The following is a 13,628-nucleotide window of genomic DNA, read 5'->3' as shown; positions in this document are numbered from 1 at the left end:
TCATAGACCCTTATTTCAAGGAGATTGGAGTGTAAGAGGAGGGAAGACTGACTGCAACTGACAAAGGTACTGGTGAGACCACATAGAGTCATACAACACGGAAACAGACCGTCCGGTCCAACAAAGCCTTGTCGAACATTATCCCAAACTAAAGTAGTTCCACCTGCCCGCTCCTGGCCCATTGCCCTCCAACCCTTTCCCACTCATGTACTTATCCAAATGCCTTTTAAACCTTATAATTGTACCCACATCCTCCCTTTTCTGAGGAAGTTCATTCCACATGCGAACCACCCAATGCATAAAGAAAGTTCCTCATCTTTTTAAAATCTCTTTCCTCTCACCTTCAAAATGTGCCCCCTAGTCTTGAAATGCCCACCCTTGGGAAAAGACAACTAGCATTAACTCTATCCATACCCATCATTCTTTTATAAACTTCTATTAGTCTCGAGTAATGTGGGCAGTTTTGGTCCCTTTATTTGGGGAAATTTCATTGGAGGCAGTTGAGAGAAGGTCTACTAGGCTAATCCCCAGAGGGCAGGCATTGTCTAACTAGCATATGCTAAACAGGTTGGGACTCTACTCACTGGAACTTAGAAGATCTAACTGAAAAATATGAGATTCTTAAGGGGTTTTACAGGGAAAATACTGAGAGGAGGTTTCTCGTCATGGGGGAGTCTAGGACCAGAAAGCATGGTCTCAGAATCAAGGGGTGTCAGTTTAAGACTGAAACGAGGAAGAATTTCTTCTCTTTGTGTCTTTGGAAGTCCTTGTCACAGTGCCCCCTGTGGGGGCAGAGTCCTTGTGTATATTTAAGGCTGAGATGGATAGATTCTTGATCAGTCAGGGAATCAAGGTTTCCAGGGAAGGTGAAAGTGAGGAATGTTGGATCAGTCACGATCCTATTGAATGGTGGAGCAGGATCAAGAGCTTAAGGGCCTACTCCTGTTCCTGTTTCTTATGGCATTATTGTCATGGGATCATCCTGAGCACTAACCCACTGTTCTGGAAATCATGGTGTTGAATACTATCATAGCTGATGGTGAAATATGAATTCAATAAAATCTGGATTTAAAAACTAACCATATAACCATTGTCGATTCTCAGATTACAGGTTTATTAGTGAAATTCCAGATCCATGGCAATTACGTTGGCTCTTAACTGACATCTGAAATAGTCAAGTAAGACACTCAGTTCAAAGGTAATAATGGATGGAAAACAAATGGCAGCCTTACCAAAAAAGCCACATCCTAGGAAAGAATAACAAGAAACATGTTATGAACCAAATTTAGAGAATTTTTCATTTAATTCCCTGTAGCTCTTCTTCTGTGGCCCAAGGTCTTTGGAAGGAGGCAGGATCTCGGGACTTGTCTTCTACATCAACATCATGGCAGCTCCAAGACGGTCTGAAACAATCCTTCAAACTCTGGCATCGATGGTTCCATATAAGTTAAACATTGTTGAAGTGACAAAACCTTTCCACTCTCCAGCTCTTGCAGGTTGATGATAGGGCAGTCTGAAAGCAACATGGGTACAGGCTATGGCACCCTACAGCTGAGGGAAGGTAGTGATGGCAGAGAATCCCACTGCCCAGGTTGCTTGGCTCTCCTTGTTATGGGTGAATGATATAAACAAGTCTAATCTGGAGAAAGAGGCATCAGTGACAGCTTGAATGCATTTGCCGGTCGCCTCAACTGGGAGATGCGACAAAAGACTCGATATAAAATATATGTGTGTGTAAAATGTATGGGATTTTGAACTAATGACAAATATGTTTTGTCCTAATTATTTAAAAGGACTTAATAATTATCTAGGTATGTCTTTCTGGAACCATGAGTTAAAGGTGGAATGTGCCTCCTGGAATATTAATGGTTATTTGTTATATTGTGCTAGTTTGTAAGAAAATTCATTGACAGATTTTGTTCTGAGCAAGGATCACTGGACCCAAAACATTAACTCCTGATTACTCTCCACAGATGCTGCCAGACCTGCTGAGTTTTTTTTTGTTTTTGGAATGACTGCAGTTTTTGAATAGGAAATGGGACTTTATTTTGTGTTTTGAAATATTTTATAATATATTGCAAATAGAAAGGAAAACAAAGAACTGCAGATGGAACTGGAGATCTGAAAGAACCAAATTCAAACCATGCCTGAGAAATTCAGAGGTTCTGGTAACATCTGTGGCAAGAGAAACAGAGTTAACACTGAGTCTAGTGTGACTGTTCCTCAGAACTCTGTTTCTCTTTCCACTGGTGCTGTCAGACTTGCTGAGTTTCTCCATCATTTTCGATGTTTGTTTTGATTTCCAACATCCACAGTTTTTGCCTTTAGTCAGATCTGAAGATAAAGCCGTTCATATCTGTGTCTTAGGGAACACTGTTCGCAAGTAATCCATGGCTGATACATTAATCAATAAAGATATTTGAGAGTGCAGGTGGGAGACAATTTAAAACAAGGAAAAAGAGTAAGGGCTGAGGGAATGCAGCAAGTTTGCAGCGTCTGTGGAAAGAGAGACAGACAAACAGACAGAGTTAACATTTTGAGTTCAATGTTCAGTTTTCTTGACAATTTAAGGTCTCCTCTGAATGACAGAACCTCCCACTAGTTCCGTTCTGGTGGCTCAGGACTGATGTTCATGTTCAAGTTTTGTACCAGGGCCAGATCCTACTCAAATGGCTACAGTTTAAGCAGTTAAAGCCTGTGTAAATTGTGGGAATTAATATGAGGGTTTTGCAATTAAAGCCCAGCTACCAAGACAAATCAAGCTACAATTGAAAATAATGCATTTCCATTGGCTTAGAACAAGGCAAACAAACAAAATAAATTGATTGCAAGAATGTTTCATCATTGAGTTTAGTCTGCCCTTCCCTCTGAACATAATAAAACTGCAATGAACAATGCACCTGTTTCTAGAATTTGTTTTATTTCAACAATAAATACTTTGCACAGTGAGCAATAAAATCTTCCTGAGGACACAGGACAGTGAATATTTTCTCTGTGCTGACATTTGAAACACAGATGGAAGTGATATGGGATATTTTGGAACTATCATGGTCCCTGGATCACGAAACATTAGATATGTAAGTAAGATACATACGGAAATCCTGATAATATGACTCGCATGTTTCAAATTCCCATGACCCTCTGTCGGCCCCTCTCCCTGACCATCAAGAACACCCAAGGCTTAACTCCCAGCTCCCCTGTGTACCAGCTCCCCAGCCTGTGATATCTAACCTTGGTTTATTTAGACATTTCAAAGCAATCCTCTGCCTTCTGCACTGAGTTTCAGTCACAGACATTGCAAAGTCCTCGTTAGTTTCCTGGCAGCTGATTGCTAAATCTAGGCTTCAAGCACCTCTTGGGTAACTAAACTATTGATAGCATCATCACACACACTGAGTATCTTTCCCATCTATCATTCTGTTCCTATCCAAACCCACACATTACCTTCTGAATACTCAGTGACTGAGTGAGTAAGCTAACCTCCAGATCCAGCCCCACAAACCTCCAGACCCTCCGAACACTGTCAGCTGAAACTACAAACATACATCATGGATCATCCGATTTCAGCCCCATCCTTTACCCTCCCCTTATCTGACCTGTCAAACACCTTGACTGTCAGAACCATCCTCCAACCCAGAACTGATCAGAAAACACCACCACCCACACATTCTAATTACTCCCACTAACTGGACTCTGCAATTCAACCGCAACCATCCAGCTTTTGCCCCCAAAAAGACACAATTACCCCCATTGAAATGCATTGACACAATAGAGTCAGGCCTGAATATACAGCTCCTTTTCCCAATGATCCGGATACACTCAAGGCAGAATGACCAGCTCATCCTTGTACCAGCTCAGCAATCTGCATTATCTAATCTTCGTTTATTTATCAAAGTCATCCTCTGAAATGTGAAGGAAGGATGTGACTCAGGAAACACATAGATTTGACAAAAATCTTCTGTGAAGATTGCAGCTCTGTATCTGCTGAGCGACAGAATTCCATGATTATGTGCGATGAATCTGTCACAGTCACATTCTATCAAGTTGCTCTGGAGAGTTTCAGAGATCAAAACTCTGGGTCGGGGACAGAATTGTCACATTCAATGGATTTCCAACCAGAATTCTTGAGACCAAAGTTTGGTTTCTGGTCACTGGATTCAAAACATTAACTCTGATTTCTCTTCACAGATGCTGCCAGACCTGCTGAGCTTTTCCAGCAATTTCTGTTTTTGTTTCTGATTTACAGGATCTGCAGTTCCTTCCATTTTATTTGATTATCAAGGACCTGAATGTTCAGCATTTTGTCCAATATAAAATGTTCAAATAGCCAATCACTACGAGACAGAGACTAACAGTTAATAAGTCTGTTGTCCACCTGTAAACTTGTGAAATACTGACTCTCTTTGTCCCTGTGCTGCGTAACTGACTTACTCAAGGGCTAATGCAACAGGCCAGACAGACAGTAAGTCAGGTGGCATGTGAGACAGTATTGAATGCCCATTGAATGCTCATTGGCATTTGGTGCTAAAGGTTTGGATTATGACGCAGTCTGGATAAGGAGATAATCAAATGGACAGTCACTATTTTCAATAATATAAAAGAAAGAACTGTGGATGTTGGAAATCTGAAGCACAAATAGAAATTGCTGGATATTTCTCTCTGCATTCTCTGTAACGATGCTGCCAGACCCGTGGAGTTAACATTTTGACCCTTTTGCAGAATTGGACTTGAAATGTTAACTCTACTTTCTCTCCACTGGCTTCAATAAGCAGCTCTGCCACTCCCATTTTGGAGCAGATATTTTAATCTTCATTTGCTGAGGAACATCAACTCAGCTCAGTTTCCAGACATGAAAGTTTGTGTTTTGGAAATGTGCATGCAATTTAAATCCCTCTCATATGCCCTGTTGAAAAGGCTTTGGCTTCTTTTGATGGGCAACATAAAGACAGACCTTGAGCCTGTCCAATATGTTTGTATTAAAACAAATCAAAATAATAGCTCTGTATCTGAACGTGGGCAGCTTTTGCGTCAACTTAAACAAGCACATTGATGTAAATAAATACAGCATAAGGACAGTTAGGGGAAAGCAGCCACTCAAGGGGCTGATCGATAGGCCCCCTGATGTTAGACATGAAGAGATATTGGCTGCTTGTGATAGTGAGATGGCAATCATCATTGCTGACTTGAATCTACACAAAGACTGTGTAAATCAGGTTGGCAGCAGTAACGTGGATGAGAGGTTATTGATGATCTTCGAGAAAGTATCTTAGAGCTGCGTATTCTGAAGCAACCAGACAGAAGGTTATGTTATTATCATCTTATTTATACCGTGTAATGTGACAGGATTTATGAAACAATCTCAGTGTAAAGGCTCTCCTACGTAGCAGCCATCACAATATAATTCAATTTTAGATCCAATTTGAATGGAAGAAGATTGACTCTGAGGTAAGTATTTCAAACTTAAACAAAGTCCACTCTGCGGGCATGTAAACTAAGCCAGCTGAAGTGAATGGCATAACTGGCTCAGAGAGAGATCAGTAGACACAGTGATGGCAGAGATTTAAGAGGGTACCTCAGAATATTCAGAAGAAATATATTCTGACTGAAACAAGAGACTTTAATGGGAGGACTCGCTTTCTGTGGTTGACTGAAAAGTTGAAGAAACCATCCAACTTGAGGATATTGCAAAGATGGGTGGCAGGTCAGATGATTGATTAGAAAATAAAGTATGGCAGAGAAAAAGGTTAATTGGAAGGAGGAAATTGGAATCTCAGAACCCAACTCAAAATCTTAAAAACAACAAAGCAAGAGTTTCCATGGGTATTTAAAAACAAAACCTGTGCGCAATGTGAGTGTCACTCCTCTAGGGAGTGAGAATATTGAGTTATTGGTAGATGATAGGGGGCAAAAAGTGCAGAGCTGGAAAAGCACATCAGGTCAGACAGCATCCAAGGAGCAGGAGAATCGATGTTTCAGACATAAATCCTTCATCCATAGATGTTAAGGAAATGGCGAATTAAATGAATAAGTACTTTGCTTCTATCATCACTATAGAAGATACAAAAAGCATTTCAGTAATAGTGGTAAGTATCTGTTTTGCTGACATTGAAACTTCAGGCCAACTGTGTCTGCATGCTGACTCAGAACTGAGCACATGCACAGTTCCAGATTGTCTGCATCATCATCCCAATCTCCCTCACCCTCTCCCCTCCTCTCTGAATCTGAACATCACCACCATTCTCCGCACCACCTCTACCAGCCCCAACCACCATCAGACTGGACATCAATCTCTCTCTTCTCCAGGTCACAATCTCTCTCTCACCCTCAGACTTTCTCTCCCACCCCCACTCTATCCCTCCAAATCTCAACATCCAGTGAAACTGAGCAGACATGGAAAGAAGATGCATGATTGAAACACTTCAACCAATCACATTCACCCATGCATGAGTAAGCATCTCCCGAGAGAATACTGCATATGCTCCTCAGTGTCAACCCAACTGTAAGTCAGGAAGAAGGAGGGAGGGATGAACACAATGTAATTACAGTCACTAAGGAGGCTGGACTCAGCAAACTGATAATAGGTCTCATCACCTTCTGTCTTCATCCCAGAGTCTTAAAAGAGGTTGTTAATTCGGTTGTGGATGCATTAATGCAAATTCTTTGAATTTCCCAAGATTCATTAGACTTCACTCAGTCAGAGATGATTTAATCTGTCAATGTTTTGCCCCATCCCTTGACAGTGACCATCACCTCCCTGCCTCTAAACTTCTTCTGGCCCCAAAGCCTATCTGGAATGACTTGATGGCACTAACTGCTGTTTGTAGACTCTTGCTGACACTAACCTCTAGGATGCATAAGGTTCACTTGGTACAAAGTTCATTAATTGAAACCTGCTGTTTTTCTATTTCTACGGTATAATAATGTCTATTTAACCCTGACAGTATAATTCATTTCAACAGTCCCTTATTTTGAAAGAGGACGTAAATGCATTAAAGACAGTTCAGAGGAGGTTTACTCGATGAATACTTTGAATGAGTGGCTTGTGCAATCGGGTTAGGTGCTCAGACTGGGTTTGTTTCTGCTGGAGTTTAGACGAGTTAAGAGTGATCTGATCAAACTGTATAAAGGCTCTTAATGATCTTGACACAGTGAATGTGGAATGGATGCTTCTTCTTGTGGGTGAGTTCAGAATTAGGGACCATGTTTATAAAATTAGTGAGGAATCACACTTTTTGGACAGAGATGAAGAGAATTCTTTGTTCGGTTGTTTGGAATTGTCTGTCCCAGAAAGTGGGAGAGGTGAGGACAATGGATATTTTTAAGTCACAGGTAGATTTATTCCCTTGCATAACAAGAATCTAAGGTTACATTGGGTAGATGGGAACTCAAAACATAAACTTATCAGCCATAAACTTATGAAAGAGTGGAATAGGTTCAAGCGAGCAAATTAATTTGTTAAATACATTCATGAAAGTTTCCTCAAGCAGCATATAGAGGATCCTACTCAGGAAGGGACAAAACCCGACCTACTCATGGGAAATAGGGCAGGACAGGTGATGGAGGTGATAGTAGGGGAACACTTTGGGACCAGTCCTATTAATTTTAAAGTAGTTATGGAGAGGAACTGGTCCACAGGTTCAAGTTCGAAATTGGAGAAAGGTGAATTTTGATGGAATTAGACAGGAGCTGACAGGGGTTGATTGGAGTAGTTTGTTTGCAGGTAAAGGGACCTCCAGCAAGTGGGAGGCCTTTAAAAGTGAGATCGCTGGAGTTCAAGGTCTCTATGTTCCTATGAAGGTGAAAGGCAAGGTTGACAGGAATAGGGAACCCTGAATGACAAGAGATATTGAGGCTTTGACCAGAAAACGAATGAAGTATGGCTGAGGTACCAGCAGCTGGGACCAAGGGAATCCCTGGATGTATACAGGGGATGCAGAGTTTTACTGAAGAAGAAATCAGGAAAGCAAAAAGGGGGCATGGGAGGCCTTGGCTGAGAAGGTTATGATGCATCCAAAGAGGTTCTTTAAGTAAAAAAGAGTAAGAATAACTAGCGAAAGAATAGTTATTTCTTATTTTCTAAAGGCAAGTGTAAGTCATTGTGTTCCAGAGGCAATTCAATTGGACAAATTGATAGGCTTGAAGCAAAGCGCACTTTATTCTTACCCTGCAGTTAAAATAGTGATTTTAAAATAGCGGCAATTCCAAGATAGAGGTGGAGTAAGACACCTGAGATCGAGCTTGTCCACTCCTCCCATTTAGAGTCATCGGGTCATCGGGTCATCAAGTCATAGAGATGTACAGCACAGAAACAGACCCTTCGGTCCAACTTATTCAGATATCCTAAGCCAATCTAGCCCCATCTGCCAGCACCCGGCCCATCTTCCTCCAAACCTTTCCTATTCATATACCCATTCAGATGCTTTTTCAATGTTGCAATTGTATCAGCCTCCACCACACCCTGTAGCAGCTCAATCCATACATGCACCATCCTCTGTGTGAAAAAGTTGCCCCTTAGGTCTCTTTTATATCTTTCCCCTCTTACCCTAAACCTATGCCGTCTAAATTCTGGATTCCCCCGCCCCATTTGTCTATTTATCTTTTCCATGCCCCTTATGACTCTATAAACCTTTATATAGTCATCCCACAGCCTCCGACGCTCCAGGGAAAACAGCCCCAGCCTGTTCAACCCTGGCAACATTCTTGTGAATCTTTTCTGAACCCTTTCAAGTCTCACAACATCCTTTTAAAAGGAAGGAGAGCAGAATTGCACACAATATTCCAAAAGTGGCTTAACCAATGTCCTGTACAGCTGCAATTAACTCCTGTATTCAATACTGTGACGAATAAAGGAACGCATACCAAACGCCTTCTTCACTGTCATATCCTACCTGCAACTCTACGTTCAAGGCGCAAGAACCTGCACTCCAAGGTCTCTTTGTTCAGCAACACTCCCTCAGACTTACCATTAAGTGTATAATTCCTGCTAATATTTGCTTTCCCAAAATGGCTCCTACCATCACTACTTTACAGTTGATAAACATTTGCACAAACTCCCTGAAAATTTATTTTTACGTAGCTTTCCCATGCGTTCTTGGCCGATAGAATACAGGCCTAATGCACTTTATGGTCTCTTAAGAACGTCAACCTCTGTGTGGCAAATTCCCAACTGCAGCATTGCCATGTGCCCTTGCAGATTAGAGGGATAATTAGTGGGATTAGTTCAGCCTTGTTCAAAAGAGGAGAATTACTTGAATATCGAAGTAGTACTTACTATTCAAGCTCAATGAAGGAGGAACAGAATATCGGTTTGCTTCAGCATTGTCTCATATGCAGCAGGTGGGAGCTCTGTGAGTATTCCTTCATTTGAAAAGGGGATTTTCAAACTAAATGAGAGAGAATAATTGTATTAGATGAAATCAATCAAGTCCCATTCGCCAGCACCTGGCCCACACCCCTTCAAACCTCTCCCACTCAAATACCCATCCAGAAGCCCCTGAAATGTTGCAATTGTACCAGCCTCCACCACCTCCCCCGGCAGCCCAGTCCACACACCTTTCCTTTTCATTTTTCTCTTTTCCTTCTTCGATTTTCCATTTTTGATCTTTCTCCTCTCTTCTTTCTTCTCCTAGCCATGGGACTCCTGGCCTCAGACTGTGCACAAACCCAGCCTGACAGTCTCTCGGCCCAGCTGAGCAATCTCTCAGTGGCCTAAGGTGCCGCTCTCTCAGTGGCTGAGCATGTGCAGTCTCTTGGCCAGGTGTGTTGATCTCTCGGCCGGCTGTGGGGATCTCTCGGCCGGCTGTGGGGATCTCTCGGCCGGCTGTGGGGATCTCTCGGCCGGCTGTGGTGATCTCTCGGCCGGCTGTGGGGATCTCTCGGCCGGCTGTGGGGATCTCGCAGCCCGCCATGGTAATCTCTCAGCCAGCGTGATGATCTCTCAGCCCAGTTTGGTGATCTCTCAGCCCGGCATGGCCAACTCTCAGCTGGGGGATGGTGATCTCTCAGCCTGGTGTGATGATCTCTCAACCCAGCGTGATGATATCTCAACCCAGCGTGATGATCTCCCAGCCCGGTGTGATGATCTCTCAACCCAGCGTGATGATATCTCAACCCAGCGTGATGATATCTCAACCCAGCGTGATGATCTCTCGGCTCAGCGTGATGATCTCTCAACCCAGCGTGATGATCTCTCGGCTCAGCGTGATGATCTCTCAACCCAGCGTGATGATATCTCAACCCAGCGTGATGATATCTCAACCCAGCGTGATGATCTCTCGGCTCAGCGTGATGATCTCTCAACCCAGCGTGATGATCTCTCAACCCAGCGTGATGATCTCTCGGCTCAGCGTGATGATCTCTCAGCCCGGGTGATGATCTCCCAGCCTGGTGTGGTGATCTCCCAGCCTGGTGTGGTGATCTCCCAGCCCGGGTGATGATCTCCCAGCCCGGGTGATGATCTCTCAGCCCGGGTGATGATCTCCCAGCCTGGTGTGGTGATCTCCCAGCCCGGGTGATGATCTCCCAGCCCGGGTGATGATCTCCCAGCCTGGTGTGGTGATCTCCCAGCCCGGGTGATGATCTCTCAGCCCGGGTGATGATCTCCCAGCCTGGTGTGGTGATCTCCCAGCCTGGTGTGGTGATCTCCCAGCCCGGGTGATGATCTCCCAGCCCAGGTGATGATCTCCCAGCCTGGTGTGGTGATCTCCCAGCCCGGGTGATGATCTCTCAGCCCGGGTGATGATCTCCCAGCCCGGGTGATGATCTCCCAGCCTGGTGTGGTGATCTCCCAGCCTGGTGTGGTGATCTCCCAGCCCGGGTGATGATCTCCCAGCCCGGGTGATGATCTCCCAGCCCGGGTGATGATCTCTCAGCCCGGGTGATGATCTCCCAGCCTGGTGTGGTGATCTCCCAGCCCGGGTGATGATCTCCCAGCCTGGTGTGGTGATCTCCCAGCCTGGTGTGGTGATCTCCCAGCCCGGGTGATGATCTCCCAGCCCGGGTGATGATCTCTCAGCCCGGGTGATGATCTCCCAGCCTGGTGTGGTGATCTCCCAGCCTGGTGTGGTGATCTCCCAGCCCGGGTGATGATCTCCCAGCCTGGTGTGGTGATCTCCCAGCCTGGTGTGGTGATCTCCCAGCCCGGGTGATGATCTCCCAGCCCGGGTGATGATCTCTCAGCCCGGGTGATGATCTCCCAGCCTGGTGTGGTGATCTCCCAGCCCGGGTGATGATCTCTCAGCCCGGGTGATGATCTCCCAGCCTGGTGTGATGATCTCCCAGCCCGGGTGATGATCTCCCAGCCTGGTGTGGTGATCTCCCAGCCCGGGTGATGATCTCCCAGCCCGGGTGATGATCTCTCAGCCCGGGTGATGATCTCCCAGCCTGGTGTGATGATCTCTCAGCCCGGGTGATGATCTCCCAGCCTGGTGTGGTGATCTCCCAGCCTGGTGTGGTGCTCTCCCAGCCCGGGTGATGATCTCTCAGCCCGGGTGATGATCTCCCAGCCTGGTGTGGTGATCTCCCAGCCCGGGTGATGATCTCTCAGCCCGGGTGATGATCTCCCAGCCTGGTGTGGTGATCTCCCAGCCTGGTGTGGTGATCTCCCAGCCTGGTGTGGTGATCTCCCAGCCCGGGTGATGATCTCCCAGCCCGGGTGATGATCTCTCAGCCCGGGTGATGATCTCCCAGCCTGGTGTGGTGATCTCCCAGCCCGGGTGATGATCTCCCAGCCCGGGTGATGATCTCTCAGCCCGGGTGATGATCTCCCAGCCTGGTGTGGTGATCTCTTGGCCCAGCCTGATGATCTCTCGGTCCGGTGTGGTGATCTCTCGGCCCAGCATGTGCAGTCTCTTGGCCAGCTGTCGCCTTAGCGTGGGCCTCTGATCTCAAGGTGATTCTTTGAAGTGCGGTCCAACTGAGATTAAGCACTTAAGAAAGACTGTAATGTTTGAACCTGCATCTTTATTCCTTTATTTTCCACTTAAAAATAAGAATGTCTGCAACGTGTAACTTTTAAACTTACATCGTGTGTTTTATGTTATAGTATATTTACTTTAAAAATAAAAAGTGTTGAATTTTTAATATTGTTCTTTCTTCATACTCTGCCTCACAGCGCCAGAGACCTGGGTTCAATTCCCTCCTCAGGCGACTCTCTGTGTGGAGTTTGCGCATTCTCCCCGTGTCTGCGTGGGTTTCCTCCGGGTGCTCCGGTTTCCTCCCACAATCCAAAAATGTGCAGGTTAAGTGAATTGGCCATGCTAAATTGCCCGTAGTGTTAGGTGAAGGGGTAAATGTAGGAGTATGGGTCTGGGTGGTATACGCTTCGACGGGTTGGTGTGGACTTGTTGGGCCAAAGGGCCTGTTTCCACACGGTCAGTAATCTAATCTAATCTAATACCTTCTTCTTAAGGTTCTGTGCCGAAGTATTTGTCCCTAAGATAGTGCATTATACACTTCTCACTGTATTCCTGTACCTTTGTACTGAGTACGTGTGACAATAAAATCAAAATCAAATTACAGTCAAAAAAAGAAGAGTTGGAATAACTATTGGAAAACGTAGCAGGATAATGGGTTATTTATCTCATAAACAGCAACTGCTCCAATAGAGTAACACATCCTTGGCACAGGCAAATTCAATAAAATAGATTGTCTCACATGCAATTCTGGACAAGGACTGTAATAGAGTTGTTCAAGATTGCATTTACTTTCAGTGTTCAGGAAACAGTTCAATATTTTTGTTTATCCCTTTAAATCTTTCCTATTCATGTCCCTGTCCAAATGTCTTTGAAATGTTGTAATTGTACCTGCCTGGACCACTTTCTCTGGCAGCTCATTCCATACATTCACCCCCCTGCATGAAAATGTTACCCCTCAGGGAGGGAGTAGTGAATAAAAGGAGGAAGGTCTTGTTACAACTGCACGGTCACTGTTTCGACCACACACCGAATATTGCACTCAGTTTTGGTTTCCTTTATGAAAATGATATACTTGCACTGGAAGCAGTTCAGAGAAGTCTCAGTTCCTGCGAGGAAGGGATCCTTGTTTCAAAACTCCAATTAACCTGGATTAGAAACATTAACTCTCTTATCCCTCTACACCTGCTGCGGTTCTCCAGTGATTTCTTTTTGGTGTGTTCCAAGAGGTTTATATCTAGAATAATCAATACCCCAGAATGAGTTATGGACTGGAATCTAATCAAGGGATTTGGAGTAGTGATCTGACTGGAAAGCCACTGGAATTCTGAAAATGTGATTGCACTGATATTTTTGTCTCAATAGTATCCAGCGGAGGTGTCTTTTTAAAAGTAAAACACAATATTCAAACTTCCCTGTGCACTAGTCTGGGAAAGCCACAACTGGGACTGTATCCTCCAAGGTGGGTCTGTATCTCAGTGACCTGGAGTTGTTTCATAGCATCCCTGTTGCAGTGTTTTAAATACAGGAAGAGCTCACTGAACAGAGAAGAACAAAGAACAATGCAGCACAGGAACAGGCCCTTCGGCCCTCCAAGCCTGCGCTGACACATGTTACCCTTCCACACTAAAACCGTCTTCATTTCCAGAATCCGTATCCCTCTATTCCCTTCCTATTTGTGTATTTGTCCAGGTATTCCCTTGAATGCTGCTAATG

This window comes from Chiloscyllium punctatum, chromosome 19 (assembly GCF_047496795.1).
Source record: "Chiloscyllium punctatum isolate Juve2018m chromosome 19, sChiPun1.3, whole genome shotgun sequence".
In the NCBI taxonomy this organism is placed as follows: Eukaryota; Metazoa; Chordata; class Chondrichthyes; order Orectolobiformes; family Hemiscylliidae; genus Chiloscyllium; species Chiloscyllium punctatum.
This window is presented reverse-complemented; position numbering follows the sequence as displayed.